General features: G+C 47.1%; 10 non-coding genes across 10 annotated transcripts; all 10 read left to right on the top strand.

Annotated features, from left to right (window-relative positions):
* Positions 1–1,094: 1,094 nt before the first annotated feature.
* LOC142680833 (U2 spliceosomal RNA) lies at positions 1,095–1,285 on the top strand. The gene has a single exon (XR_012853249.1). It is a non-coding gene; the product is annotated as a U2 spliceosomal RNA (small nuclear RNA).
* A 1,130-nt stretch (positions 1,286–2,415) lies between these two features.
* Positions 2,416–2,606, top strand: LOC142680569 (U2 spliceosomal RNA). The gene has a single exon (XR_012853033.1). It is a non-coding gene; the product is annotated as a U2 spliceosomal RNA (small nuclear RNA).
* A 1,118-nt stretch (positions 2,607–3,724) lies between these two features.
* Positions 3,725–3,915, top strand: LOC142680832 (U2 spliceosomal RNA). The gene has a single exon (XR_012853248.1). It is a non-coding gene; the product is annotated as a U2 spliceosomal RNA (small nuclear RNA).
* Positions 3,916–5,033: 1,118 nt separating this feature from the next.
* On the top strand, positions 5,034–5,224 carry LOC142680830 (U2 spliceosomal RNA). The gene has a single exon (XR_012853247.1). It is a non-coding gene; the product is annotated as a U2 spliceosomal RNA (small nuclear RNA).
* Positions 5,225–6,334: 1,110 nt separating this feature from the next.
* On the top strand, positions 6,335–6,525 carry LOC142680829 (U2 spliceosomal RNA). Its single transcript, XR_012853246.1, has one exon. It is a non-coding gene; the product is annotated as a U2 spliceosomal RNA (small nuclear RNA).
* Positions 6,526–7,643: 1,118 nt separating this feature from the next.
* Positions 7,644–7,834, top strand: LOC142680568 (U2 spliceosomal RNA). The gene has a single exon (XR_012853032.1). It is a non-coding gene; the product is annotated as a U2 spliceosomal RNA (small nuclear RNA).
* A 1,145-nt stretch (positions 7,835–8,979) lies between these two features.
* LOC142680567 (U2 spliceosomal RNA) lies at positions 8,980–9,170 on the top strand. Its single transcript, XR_012853031.1, has one exon. It is a non-coding gene; the product is annotated as a U2 spliceosomal RNA (small nuclear RNA).
* Positions 9,171–10,296: 1,126 nt separating this feature from the next.
* LOC142680566 (U2 spliceosomal RNA) lies at positions 10,297–10,487 on the top strand. Its single transcript, XR_012853030.1, has one exon. It is a non-coding gene; the product is annotated as a U2 spliceosomal RNA (small nuclear RNA).
* A 1,139-nt stretch (positions 10,488–11,626) lies between these two features.
* LOC142680565 (U2 spliceosomal RNA) lies at positions 11,627–11,817 on the top strand. The gene has a single exon (XR_012853029.1). It is a non-coding gene; the product is annotated as a U2 spliceosomal RNA (small nuclear RNA).
* A 1,123-nt stretch (positions 11,818–12,940) lies between these two features.
* LOC142680564 (U2 spliceosomal RNA) lies at positions 12,941–13,131 on the top strand. The gene has a single exon (XR_012853028.1). It is a non-coding gene; the product is annotated as a U2 spliceosomal RNA (small nuclear RNA).
* Positions 13,132–13,717: the final 586 nt, after the last annotated feature.

Raw genomic sequence — 13,717 nt, 5'->3', positions numbered from 1 at the left:
ATCAGATTCCAAAAGTGCTTTTTGTGTTTGCCATTGTTTTTGTCTTTCGGATGGGATCTCCCCTTTTAATCCCATTATTTCAACACCTGTTGGACAATGCATTTGTACAGTCATGTGTGATAATGAGCTAATTTATTAAATGCAATTAATTAATACATTGCCACCTCTTGTTTTGTGTCGTCTGTGTTTCTGTGTTTCCGGCATTTCACATTGGAACAGCTCATTCACCTTCCTTGTCTTCTCTCCGCCCTCCCTCCTAGGTAGGTTAAAGAGCTGCACCTGAGCCAGCCACTGATTGATGCAGCACCATAGTCAAATAGTGGAGTGGAGTAGGGGAACAGCAAACAGCCATTAAAGCAGCCAGCCAGGCCGCCCGCCCGTCACAATGGACCTACCTGTGTACACTAGATGGATGTGATGGAATGTACTGTGGTCCCTACATTTCAAGAAGAAGTAAGAATTGCAGTTGCAACAAACCCTTGCTTTCCTACAAAGAGAGCAGCAATTTGGATTTGTTACTATGTTACCTGGAAGAATAACAAACTGTGCAAGGATGGAGGTTGTAGGAGCAAGGAGAACAAGTTGTCTGTAAAGTTGGTGGATGCCTATTTTCCATTTTGCAGTTCCTTGTCTCCCTCTTGTGGCCTCCTGGAGGCAACTAGCTGTGCAAAAAAAAGACAGCCTGGGGGCCGGCTGTTGCAGTGTTGCCCTCTCAGGCAACACTGAGTGACTGACTGAGCCGCACCGTCTTATATAAAGTTCAGACGGAACTTTGCTCGTGTCATAGTGGAGACCTCAGGAGCCAGAGCCAGCTTTCTGACATCATAATGGGGCCTCAGAGATAAAAGCCTGGGCCCAGGCAGTGTTGGTCAGTGCTGCTCAGCAGGCAGCACTGGACTGGATTAAAGCTGATACAAGGTGTGAAAGGAGAAGGGGTGGCAGTGGGCATGCACTTACTGCTGCTGCTGCCAGTGTTTGCACGGCAGGAGGGCATTTGGGCGTTGCCAGGAAGGCGTTTTTATGTCGATTCCTCCTCTTTCAGCACTGCATTGTGGTGCAAGCAAAAGAAGCAAAACGCGCGGCACGTTCGGGTTATCGCTTCTCGGCCTTTTGGCTAAGATCAAGTGTAGTATCTGTTCTTATCAGTTTAATATCTGATACGTCCCCTATCTGGGGACTATATATTAAATGGATTTTTAGAACAGGGAGATGGAAATAGAGCTTGCTCTGTCCACTCCACGCATTGACATGGTATTGCAGTATTTCCAGGACCGGTGCACCCTTTCCTTATGTGTTTACTAAAATCAGATTCCAAAAGTGCTTTTTGTGTTTGCCATTGTTTTTGTCTTTCGGATGGGATCTCCCCTTTTAATCCCATTATTTCAACACCTGTTGGACAATGCATTTGTACAGTCATGTGTGATAATGAGCTAATTTATTAAATGCAATTAATTAATACATTGCCACCTCTTGTTTTGTGTCGTCTGTGTTTCTGTGTTTCCGGCATTTCACATTGGAACAGCTCATTCACCTTCCTTGTCTTCTCTCCGCCCTCCCTCCTAGGTAGGTTAAAGAGCTGCACCTGAGCCAGCCACTGATTGATGCAGCACCATAGTCAAATAGTGGAGTGGAGTAGGGGAACAGCAAACAGCCATTAAAGCAGCCAGCCAGCCCGCCCGCCCGTCACAATGGACCTACCTGTGTACACTAGATGGATGTGATGGAATGTACTGTGGTCCCTACATTTCAAGAAGAAGTAAGAATTGCAGTTGCAACAAACCCTTGCTTTCCTACAAAGAGAGCAGCAATTTGGATTTGTTACTATGTTACCTGGAAGAATAACAAACTGTGCAAGGATGGAGGTTGTAGGAGCAAGGAGAACAAGTTGTCTGTAAAGTTGGTGGATGCCTATTTTCCATTTTGCAGTCCCTTGTCTCCCTCTTGTGGCCTCCTGGAGGCAACTAGCTGTGCAAAAAAAAGACAGCCTGGGGGCCGGCTGTTGCAGTGTTGCCCTCTCAGGCAACACTGAGTGACTGACTGAGCCGCACCATCTTATATAAAGTTCAGACGGAACTTTGCACGTGTCATAGTGGAGACCTCAGGAGCCAGAGCCAGCTTTCTGACATCATAATGGGGCCTCAGAGATAAAAGCCTGGGCCCAGGCAGTGTTGGTCAGTGCTGCTCAGCAGGCAGCACTGGACTGGATTAAAGCTGATACAAGGTGTGAAAGGAGAAGGGGTGGCAGTGGGCATGCACTTACTGCTGCTGCTGCTGCTGCTGCTGCTGCTGCCAGTGTGTGCACGGCAGGAGGGCATTTGGGCGTTGCCAGGAAGGCGTTTTTATGTCGATTCCTCCTCTTTCAGCACTGCATTGTGGTGCAAGCAAAAGAAGCAAAACGCGCGGCACGTTCGGGTTATCGCTTCTCGGCCTTTTGGCTAAGATCAAGTGTAGTATCTGTTCTTATCAGTTTAATATCTGATACGTCCCCTATCTGGGGACCATATATTAAATGGATTTTTAGAACAGGGAGATGGAAATAGAGCTTGCTCTGTCCACTCCACGCATTGACCTGGTATTGCAGTATTTCCAGGACCGGTGCACCCTTTCCTTATGTGTTTACTAAAATCAGATTCCAAAAGTGCTTTTTGTGTTTGCCATTGTTTTTGTCTTTCGGATGGGATCTCCCCTTTTAATCCCATTATTTCAACACCTGTTGGACAATGCATTTGTACAGTCATGTGTGATAATGAGCTAATTTATTAAATGCAATTAATTAATACATTGCCACCTCGTGTTTTGTGTCGTCTGTGTTTCTGTGTTTCCGGCATTTCACATTGGAACAGCTCATTCACCTTCCTTGTCTTCTCTCCGCCCTCCCTCCTAGGTAGGTTAAAGAGCTGCACCTGAGCCAGCCACTGATTGATGCAGCACCATAGTCAAATAGTGGAGTGGAGTAGGGGAACAGCAAACAGCCATTAAAGCAGCCAGCCCGCCCGCCCGCCCGTCACAATGGACCTACCTGTGTACACTAGATGGATGTGATGGAATGTACTGTGGTCCCTACATTTCAAGAAGAAGTAAGAATTGCAGTTGCAACAAACCCTTGCTTGCCTACAAAGAGAGCAGCAATTTGGATTTGTTACTATGTTACCTGGAAGAATAACAAACTGTGCAAGGATGGAGGTTGTAGGAGCAAGGAGAACAAGTTGTCTGTAAAGTTGGTGGATGCCTATTTTCCATTTTGCAGTTCCTTGTCTCCCTCTTGTGGCCTCCTGGAGGCAACTAGCTGTGCAAAAAAAAGACAGCCTGGGGGCCGGCTGTTGCAGTGTTGCCCTCTCAGGCAACACTGAGTGACTGACTGAGCCGAACCGTCTTATATAAAGTTCAGACGGAACTTTGCACGTGTCATAGTGGAGACCTCAGGAGCCAGAGCCAGCTTTCTGACATCATAATGGGGCCTCAGAGATAAAAGCCTGGGCCCAGGCAGTGTTGGTCAGTGCTGCTCAGCAGGCAGCACTGGACTGGATTAAAGCTGATACAAGGTGTGAAAGGAGAAGGGGTGGCAGTGGGCATGCACTTACTGCTGCTGCTGCTGCTGCCAGTGTTTGCACGGCAGGAGGGCATTTGGGCGTTGCCAGGAAGGCGTTTTTATGTCGATTCCTCCTCTTTCAGCACTGCATTGTGGTGCAAGCAAAAGAAGCAAAACGCGCGGCACGTTCGGGTTATCGCTTCTCGGCCTTTTGGCTAAGATCAAGTGTAGTATCTGTTCTTATCAGTTTAATATCTGATACGTCCCCTATCTGGGGACTATATATTAAATGGATTTTTAGAACAGGGAGATGGAAATAGAGCTTGCTCTGTCCACTCCACGCATTGACATGGTATTGCAGTATTTCCAGGACCGGTGCACCCTTTCCTTATGTGTTTACTAAAATCAGATTCCAAAAGTGCTTTTTGTGTTTGCCATTGTTTTTGTCTTTCGGATGGGATCTCCCCTTTTAATCCCATTATTTCAACACCTGTTGGACAATGCATTTGTACAGTCATGTGTGATAATGAGCTAATTTATTAAATGCAATTAATTAATACATTGCCACCTCTTGTTTTGTGTCGTCTGTGTTTCTGTGTTTCCGGCATTTCACATTGGAACAGCTCATTCACCTTCCTTGTCTTCTCTCCGCCCTCCCTCCTAGGTAGGTTAAAGAGCTGCACCTGAGCCAGCCACTGATTGATGCAGCACCATAGTCAAATAGTGGAGTGGAGTAGGGGAACAGCAAACAGCCATTAAAGCAGCCAGCCAGGCCGCCCGCCCGTCACAATGGACCTACCTGTGTACACTAGATGGATGTGATGGAATGTACTGTGGTCCCTACATTTCAAGAAGAAGTAAGAATTGCAGTTGCAACAAACCCTTGCTTTCCTACAAAGAGAGCAGCAATTTGGATTTGTTACTATGTTACCTGGAAGAATAACAAACTGTGCAAGGATGGAGGTTGTAGGAGCAAGGAGAACAAGTTGTCTGTAAAGTTGGTGGATGCCTATTTTCCATTTTGCAGTTCCTTGTCTCCCTCTTGTGGCCTCCTGGAGGCAACTAGCTGTGCAAAAAAAAGACAGCCTGGGGGCCGGCTGTTGCAGTGTTGCCCTCTCAGGCAACACTGAGTGACTGACTGAGCCGCACCGTCTTATATAAAGTTCAGACGGAACTTTGCTCGTGTCATAGTGGAGACCTCAGGAGCCAGAGCCAGCTTTCTGACATCATAATGGGGCCTCAGAGATAAAAGCCTGGGCCCAGGCAGTGTTGGTCAGTGCTGCTCAGCAGGCAGCACTGGACTGGATTAAAGCTGATACAAGGTGTGAAAGGAGAAGGGGTGGCAGTGGGCATGCACTTACTGCTGCTGCTGCTGCTGCCAGTGTTTGCACGGCAGGAGGGCATTTGGGCGTTGCCAGGAAGGCGTTTTTATGTCGATTCCTCCTCTTTCAGCACTGCATTGTGGTGCAAGCAAAAGAAGCAAAACGCGCGGCACGTTCGGGTTATCGCTTCTCGGCCTTTTGGCTAAGATCAAGTGTAGTATCTGTTCTTATCAGTTTAATATCTGATACGTCCCCTATCTGGGGACTATATATTAAATGGATTTTTAGAACAGGGAGATGGAAATAGAGCTTGCTCTGTCCACTCCACGCATTGACATGGTATTGCAGTATTTCCAGGACCGGTGCACCCTTTCCTTATGTGTTTACTAAAATCAGATTCCAAAAGTGCTTTTTGTGTTTGCCATTGTTTTTGTCTTTCGGATGGGATCTCCCCTTTTAATCCCATTATTTCAACACCTGTTGGACAATGCATTTGTACAGTCATGTGTGATAATGAGCTAATTTATTAAATGCAATTAATTAATACATTGCCACCTCTTGTTTTGTGTCGTCTGTGTTTCCGGCATTTCACATTGGAACAGCTCATTCACCTTCCTTGTCTTCTCTCCGCCCTCCCTCCTAGGTAGGTTAAAGAGCTGCACCTGAGCCAGCCACTGATTGATGCAGCACCATAGTCAAATAGTGGAGTGGAGTAGGGGAACAGCAAACAGCCATTAAAGCAGCCAGCCAGGCCGCCCGCCCGTCACAATGGACCTACCTGTGTACACTAGATGGATGTGATGGAATGTACTGTGGTCCCTACATTTCAAGAAGAAGTAAGAATTGCAGTTGCAACAAACCCTTGCTTTCCTACAAAGAGAGCAGCAATTTGGATTTGTTACTATGTTACCTGGAAGAATAACAAACTGTGCAAGGATGGAGGTTGTAGGAGCAAGGAGAACAAGTTGTCTGTAAAGTTGGTGGATGCCTATTTTCCATTTTGCAGTTCCTTGTCTCCCTCTTGTGGCCTCCTGGAGGCAACTAGCTGTGCAAAAAAAAGACAGCCTGGGGGCCGGCTGTTGCAGTGTTGCCCTCTCAGGCAACACTGAGTGACTGACTGAGCCGCACCGTCTTATATAAAGTTCAGACGGAACTTTGCTCGTGTCATAGTGGAGACCTCAGGAGCCAGAGCCAGCTTTCTGACATCATAATGGGGCCTCAGAGATAAAAGCCTGGGCCCAGGCAGTGTTGGTCAGTGCTGCTCAGCAGGCAGCACTGGACTGGATTAAAGCTGATACAAGGTGTGAAAGGAGAAGGGGTGGCAGTGGGCATGCACTTACTGCTGCTGCTGCTGCTGCCAGTGTTTGCACGGCAGGAGGGCATTTGGGCGTTGCCAGGAAGGCGTTTTTATGTCGATTCCTCCTCTTTCAGCACTGCATTGTGGTGCAAGCAAAAGAAGCAAAACGCGCGGCACGTTCGGGTTATCGCTTCTCGGCCTTTTGGCTAAGATCAAGTGTAGTATCTGTTCTTATCAGTTTAATATCTGATACGTCCCCTATCTGGGGACTATATATTAAATGGATTTTTAGAACAGGGAGATGGAAATAGAGCTTGCTCTGTCCACTCCACGCATTGACATGGTATTGCAGTATTTCCAGGACCGGTGCACCCTTTCCTTATGTGTTTACTAAAATCAGATTCCAAAAGTGCTTTTTGTGTTTGCCATTGTTTTTGTCTTTCGGATGGGATCTCCCCTTTTAATCCCATTATTTCAACACCTGTTGGACAATGCATTTGTACAGTCATGTGTGATAATGAGCTAATTTATTAAATGCAATTAATTAATACATTGCCACCTCTTGTTTTGTGTCGTCTGTGTTTCTGTGTTTCCGGCATTTCACATTGGAACAGCTCATTCACCTTCCTTGTCTTCTCTCCGCCCTCCCTCCTAGGTAGGTTAAAGAGCTGCACCTGAGCCAGCCACTGATTGATGCAGCACCATAGTCAAATAGTGGAGTGGAGTAGGGGAACAGCAAACAGCCATTAAAGCAGCCAGCCAGCCCGCCCGCCCGTCACAATGGACCTACCTGTGTACACTAGATGGATGTGATGGAATGTACTGTGGTCCCTACATTTCAAGAAGAAGTAAGAATTGCAGTTGCAACAAACCCTTGCTTTCCTACAAAGAGAGCAGCAATTTGGATTTGTTACTATGTTACCTGGAAGAATAACAAACTGTGCAAGGATGGAGGTTGTAGGAGCAAGGAGAACAAGTTGTCTGTAAAGTTGGTGGATGCCTATTTTCCATTTTGCAGTCCCTTGTCTCCCTCTTGTGGCCTCCTGGAGGCAACTAGCTGTGCAAAAAAAAGACAGCCTGGGGGCCGGCTGTTGCAGTGTTGCCCTCTCAGGCAACACTGAGTGACTGACTGAGCCGCAACGTCTTATATAAAGTTCAGACGGAACTTTGCACGTGTCATAGTGGAGACCTCAGGAGCCAGAGCCAGCTTTCTGACATCATAATGGGGCCTCAGAGATAAAAGCCTGGGCCCAGGCAGTGTTGGTCAGTGCTGCTCAGCAGGCAGCACTGGACTGGATTAAAGCTGATACAAGGTGTGAAAGGAGAAGGGGTGGCAGTGGGCATGCACTTACTGCTGCTGCTGCTGCTGCCAGTGTGTGCACGGCAGGAGGGCATTTGGGCGTTGCCAGGAAGGCGTTTTTATGTCGATTCCTCCTCTTTCAGCACTGCATTGTGGTGCAAGCAAAAGAAGCAAAACGCGCGGCACGTTCGGGTTATCGCTTCTCGGCCTTTTGGCTAAGATCAAGTGTAGTATCTGTTCTTATCAGTTTAATATCTGATACGTCCCCTATCTGGGGACCATATATTAAATGGATTTTTAGAACAGGGAGATGGAAATAGAGCTTGCTCTGTCCACTCCACGCATTGACCTGGTATTGCAGTATTTCCAGGACCGGTGCACCCTTTCCTTATGTGTTTACTAAAATCAGATTCCAAAAGTGCTTTTTGTGTTTGCCATTGTTTTTGTCTTTCGGATGGGATCTCCCCTTTTAATCCCATTATTTCAACACCTGTTGGACAATGCATTTGTACAGTCATGTGTGATAATGAGCTAATTTATTAAATGCAATTAATTAATACATTGCCACCTCTTGTTTTGTGTCGTCTGTGTTTCTGTGTTTCCGGCATTTCACATTGGAATAGCTCATTCACCTTCCTTGTCTTCTCTCCGCCCTCCCTCCTAGGTAGGTTAAAGAGCTGCAACTGAGCCAGCCACTGATTGATGCAGCACCATAGTCAATTAGTGGAGTGGAGTAGGGGAACAGCAAACAGCCATTAAAGCAGCCAGCCCGCCCGCCCGCCCGTCACAATGGACCTACCTGTGTACACTAGATGGATGTGATGGAATGTACTGTGGTCCCTACATTTCAAGAAGAAGTAAGAATTGCAGTTGCAACAAACCCTTGCTTGCCTACAAAGAGAGCAGCAATTTGGATTTGTTACTATGTTACCTGGAAGAATAACAAACTGTGCAAGGATGGAGGTTGTAGGAGCAAGGAGAACAAGTTGTCTGTAAAGTTGGTGGATGCTTTTTTTCCATTTTGCAGTCCCTTGTCTCCCTCTTGTGGCCTCCTGGAGGCAACTAGCTGTGCAAAAAAAAGACAGCCTGGGGGCCGGCTGTTGCAGTGTTGCCCTCTCAGGCAACACTGAGTGACTGACTGAGCCGCACCATCTTATATAAAGTTCAGACGGAACTTTGCACGTGTCATAGTGGAGACCTCAGGAGCCAGAGCCAGCTTTCTGACATCATAATGGGGCCTCAGAGATAAAAGCCTGGGCCCAGGCAGTGTTGGTCAGTGCTGCTCAGCATGCAGCACTGGACTGGATTAAAGCTGATACAAGGTGTGAAAGGAGAAGGGGTGGCAGTGGGCATGCACTTACTGCTGCTGCTGCTGCTGCTGCTGCTGCTGCTGCTGCTGCTGCTGCCAGTGTTTGCACGGCAGGAGGGCATTTGGGCGTTGCCAGGAAGGCGTTTTTATGTCGATTCCTCCTCTTTCAGCACTGCATTGTGGTGCAAGCAAAAGAAGCAAAACGCGCGGCACGTTCGGGTTATCGCTTCTCGGCCTTTTGGCTAAGATCAAGTGTAGTATCTGTTCTTATCAGTTTAATATCTGATACGTCCCCTATCTGGGGACCATATATTAAATGGATTTTTAGAACAGGGAGATGGAAATAGAGCTTGCTCTGTCCACTCCACGCATTGACCTGGTATTGCAGTATTTCCAGGACCGGTGCACCCTTTCCTTATGTGTTTACTAAAATCAGATTCCAAAAGTGCTTTTTGTGTTTGCCATTGTTTTTATCTTTCGGATGGGATCTCCCCTTTTAATCCCATTATTTCAACACCTGTTGGACAATGCATTTGTACAATCATGTGTGATAATGAGCTAATTTATTAAATGCAATTAATTAATACATTGCCACCTCTTGTTTTGTGTCGTCTGTGTTTCTGTGTTTCCGGCATTTCACATTGGAACAGCTCATTCACCTTCCTTGTCTTCTCTCCGCCCTCCCTCCTAGGTAGGTTAAAGAGCTGCACCTGAGCCAGCCACTGATTGATGCAGCACCATAGTCAAATAGTGGAGTGGAGTAGGGGAACAGCAAACAGCCATTAAAGCAGCCAGCCCGCCCGCCCGCCCGCCCGCCCGTCACAATGGACCTACCTGTGTACACTAGATGGATGTGATGGAATGTACTGTGGTCCCTACATTTCAAGAAGAAGTAAGAATTGCAGTTGCAACAAACCCTTGCTTGCCTACAAAGAGAGCAGAAATTTGGATTTGTTACTATGTTACCTGGAAGAATAACAAACTGTGCAAGGATGGAGGTTGTAGGAGCAAGGAGAACAAGTTGTCTGTAAAGTTGGTGGATGCCTATTTTCCATTTTGCAGTCCCTTGTCTCCCTCTTGTGGCCTCCTGGAGGCAACTAGCTGTGCAAAAAAAAGACAGCCTGGGGGCCGGCTGTTGCAGTGTTGCCCTCTCAGGCAACACTGAGTGACTGACTGAGCCGCACCGTCTTATATAAAGTTCAGACGGAACTTTGCACGTGTCATAGTGGAGACCTCAGGAGCCAGAGCCAGCTTTCTGACATCATAATGGGGCCTCAGAGATAAAAGCCTGGGCCCAGGCAGTGTTGGTCAGTGCTGCTCAGCAGGCAGCACTGGACTGGATTAAAGCTGATACAAGGTGTGAAAGGAGAAGGGGTGGCAGTGGGCATGCACTTACTGCTGCTGCTGCTGCTGCCAGTGTTTGCACGGCAGGAGGGCATTTGGGCGTTGCCAGGAAGGCGTTTTTATGTCGATTCCTCCTCTTTCAGCACTGCATTGTGGTGCAAGCAAAATAAGCAAAACGCGCGGCACGTTCGGGTTATCGCTTCTCGGCCTTTTGGCTAAGATCAAGTGTAGTATCTGTTCTTATCAGTTTAATATCTGATACGTCCCCTATCTGGGGACCATATATTAAATGGATTTTTAGAACAGGGAGATGGAAATAGAGCTTGCTCTGTCCACTCCACGCATTGACCTGGTATTGCAGTATTTCCAGGACCGGTGCACCCTTTCCTTATGTGTTTACTAAAATCAGATTCCAAAAGTGCTTTTTGTGTTTGCCATTGTTTTTGTCTTTCGGATGGGATCTCCCCTTTTAATCCCATTATTTCAACACCTGTTGGACAATGCATTTGTACAGTCATGTGTGATAATGAGCTAATTTATTAAATGCAATTAATTAATACATTGCCACCTCTTGTTTTGTGTCGTCTGTGTTTCTGTGTTTCCGGCATTTCACATTGGAACAGCTCATTCACCTTCCTTGTCTTCTCTCCGCCCTCCCTCCTAGGTAGGTTAAAGAGCTGCAACTGAGCCAGCCACTGATTGATGCAGCACCATAGTCAAATAGTGGAGTGGAGTAGGGGAACAGCAAACAGCCATTAAAGCAGCCAGCCCGCCCCCCCTACCCGCCCGCCCGTCACAATGGACCTAGCTGTGTACACTAGATGGATGTGATGGAATGTACTGTGGTCCCTACATTTCAAGAAGAAGTAAGAATTGCAGTTGCAACAAACCCTTGCTTGCCTACAAAGAGAGCAGCAATTTGGATTTGTTACTATGTTACCTGGAAGAATAACAAACTGTGCAAGGATGGAGGTTGTAGGAGCAAGGAGAACAAGTTGTCTGTAAAGTTGGTGGATGCCTATTTTCCATTTTGCAGTCCCTTGTCTCCCTCTTGTGGCCTCCTGGAGGCAACTAGCTGTGCAAAAAAAAGACAGCCTGGGGGCCGGCTGTTGCAGTGTTGCCCTCTCAGGCAACACTGAGTGACTGACTGAGCCGCACCGTCTTATATAAAGTTCAGACGGAACTTTGCACGTGTCATAGTGGAGACCTCAGGAGCCAGAGCCAGCTTTCTGACATCATAATGGGGCCTCAGAGATAAAAGCCTGGGCCCAGGCAGTGTTGGTCAGTGCTGCTCAGCAGGCAGCACTGGACTGGATTAAAGCTGATACAAGGTGTGAAAGGAGAAGGGGTGGCAGTGGGCATGCACTTACTGCCGCTAGTGCTGCTGCTGCTGCTGCTGCCAGTGTTTGCACAGCAGGAGGGCATTTGGGCGTTGCCAGGAAGGCGTTTTTATGTCGATTCCTCTTCTTTCAGCACTGCATTGTGGTGCAAGCAAAAGAAGCAAAACGCGCGGCCCGTTCGGGTTATCGCTTCTCGGCCTTTTGGCTAAGATCAAGTGTAGTATCTGTTCTTATCAGTTTAATATCTGATACGTCCCCTATCTGGGGACCATATATTAAATGGATTTTTAGAACAGGGAGATGGAAATAGAGCTTGCTCTGTCCACTCCACGCATTGACCTGGTATTGCAGTATTTCCAGGACCGGTGCACCCTTTCCTTATGTGTTTACTAAAATCAGATTCCAAAAGTGCTTTTTGTGTTTGCCATTGTTTTTGTCTTTCGGATGGGATCTCCCCTTTTAATCCCATTATTTCAACACCTGTTGGACAATGCATTTGTACAGTCATGTGTGATAATGAGCTAATTTATTAAATGCAATTAATTAATACATTGCCACCTCTTGTTTTGTGTCGTCTGTGTTTCTGTGTTTCCGGCATTTCACATTGGAACAGCTCATTCACCTTCCTTGTCTTCTCTCCGCCCTCCCTCCTAGGTAGGTTAAAGAGCTGCACCTGAGCCAGCCACTGATTGATGCAGCACCATAGTCAAATAGTGGAGTGGAGTAGGGGAACAGCAAACAGCCATTAAAGCAGCCAGCCCGCCCGTCACAATGGACCTACCTGTGTACACTAGATGGATGTGATGGAATGTACTGTGGTCCCTACATTTCAAGAAGAAGTAAGAATTGCAGTTGCAACAAACCCTTGCTTGCCTACAAAGAGAGCAGAAATTTGGATTTGTTACTATGTTACCTGGAAGAATAACAAACTGTGCAAGGATGGAGGTTGTAGGAGCAAGGAGAACAAGTTGTCTGTAAAGTTGGTGGATGCCTATTTTCCATTTTGCAGTCCCTTGTCTCCCTCTTGTGGCCTCCTGGAGGCAACTAGCTGTGCAAAAAAAAAGACAGCCTGGGGGCCGGCTGTTGCAGTGTTGCCCTCTCAGGCAACACTGAGTGACTGACTGAGCCGCACCGTCTTATATAAAGTTCAGACGGAACTTTGCACGTGTCATAGTGGAGACCTCAGGAGCCAGAGCCAGCTTTCTGACATCATAATGGGGCCTCAGAGATAAAAGCCTGGGCCCAGGCAGTGTTGGTCAGTGCTGCTCAGCAGGCAGCACTGGACTGGATTAAAGCTGATACAAGGTGTGAAAGGAGAAGGGGTGGCAGTGGGCATGCACTTACTGCTGCTGCTGCTGCTGCTGCTGCTGCTGCCAGTGTTTGCATGGCAGGAGGGCATTTGGGCGTTGCCAGGAAGGCGTTTTTATGTCGATTCCTCCTCTTTCAGCACTGCATTGTGGTGCAAGCAAAAGAAGCAAAACGCGCGGCACGTTCGGGTTATCGCTTCTCGGCCTTTTGGCTAAGATCAAGTGTAGTATCTGTTCTTATCAGTTTAATATCTGATACGTCCCCTATCTGGGGACCATATATTAAATGGATTTTTAGAACAGGGAGATGGAAATAGAGCTTGCTCTGTCCACTCCACGCATTGACCTGGTATTGCAGTATTTCCAGGACCGGTGCACCCTTTCCTTATGTGTTTACTAAAATCAGATTCCAAAAGTGCTTTTTGTGTTTGCCATTGTTTTTGTCTTTCGGATGGGATCTCCCCTTTTAATCCCATTATTTCAACACCTGTTGGACAATGCATTTGTACAGTCATGTGTGATAATGAGCTAATTTATTAAATGCAATTAATTAATACATTGCCACCTCTTGTTTTGTGTCGTCTGTGTTTCTGTGTTTCCGGCATTTCACATTGGAACAGCTCATTCACCTTCCTTGTCTTCTCTCAGCCCTCCCTCCTAGGTAGGTTAAAGAGCTGCAACTGAGCCAGCCACTGATTGATGCAGCACCATAGTCAAATAGTGGAGTGGAGTAGGGGAACAGCAAACAGCCATTAAAGCAGCCAGCCCGCCCGCCCGCCCGTCACAATGGACCTACCTGTGTACACTAGATGGATGTGATGGAATGTACTGTGGTCCCTACATTTCAAGAAGAAGTAAGAATTGCAGTTGCAACAAACCCTTGCTTGCCTACAAAGAGAGCAGCAATTTGGATTTGTTACTATGTTACCTGGAAGAATAACAAACTGTGCAAGGATGGAGGTTGTAGGA

The sequence above is a fragment of the Rhinoderma darwinii genome, assembly GCF_050947455.1.
Source record: "Rhinoderma darwinii isolate aRhiDar2 chromosome 2 unlocalized genomic scaffold, aRhiDar2.hap1 SUPER_2_unloc_56, whole genome shotgun sequence".
Classification (NCBI taxonomy): Eukaryota; Metazoa; Chordata; class Amphibia; order Anura; family Rhinodermatidae; genus Rhinoderma; species Rhinoderma darwinii.
Note: the sequence above shows the minus strand (reverse complement) of the source record. Positions and strands in the feature narration are given on the sequence as shown.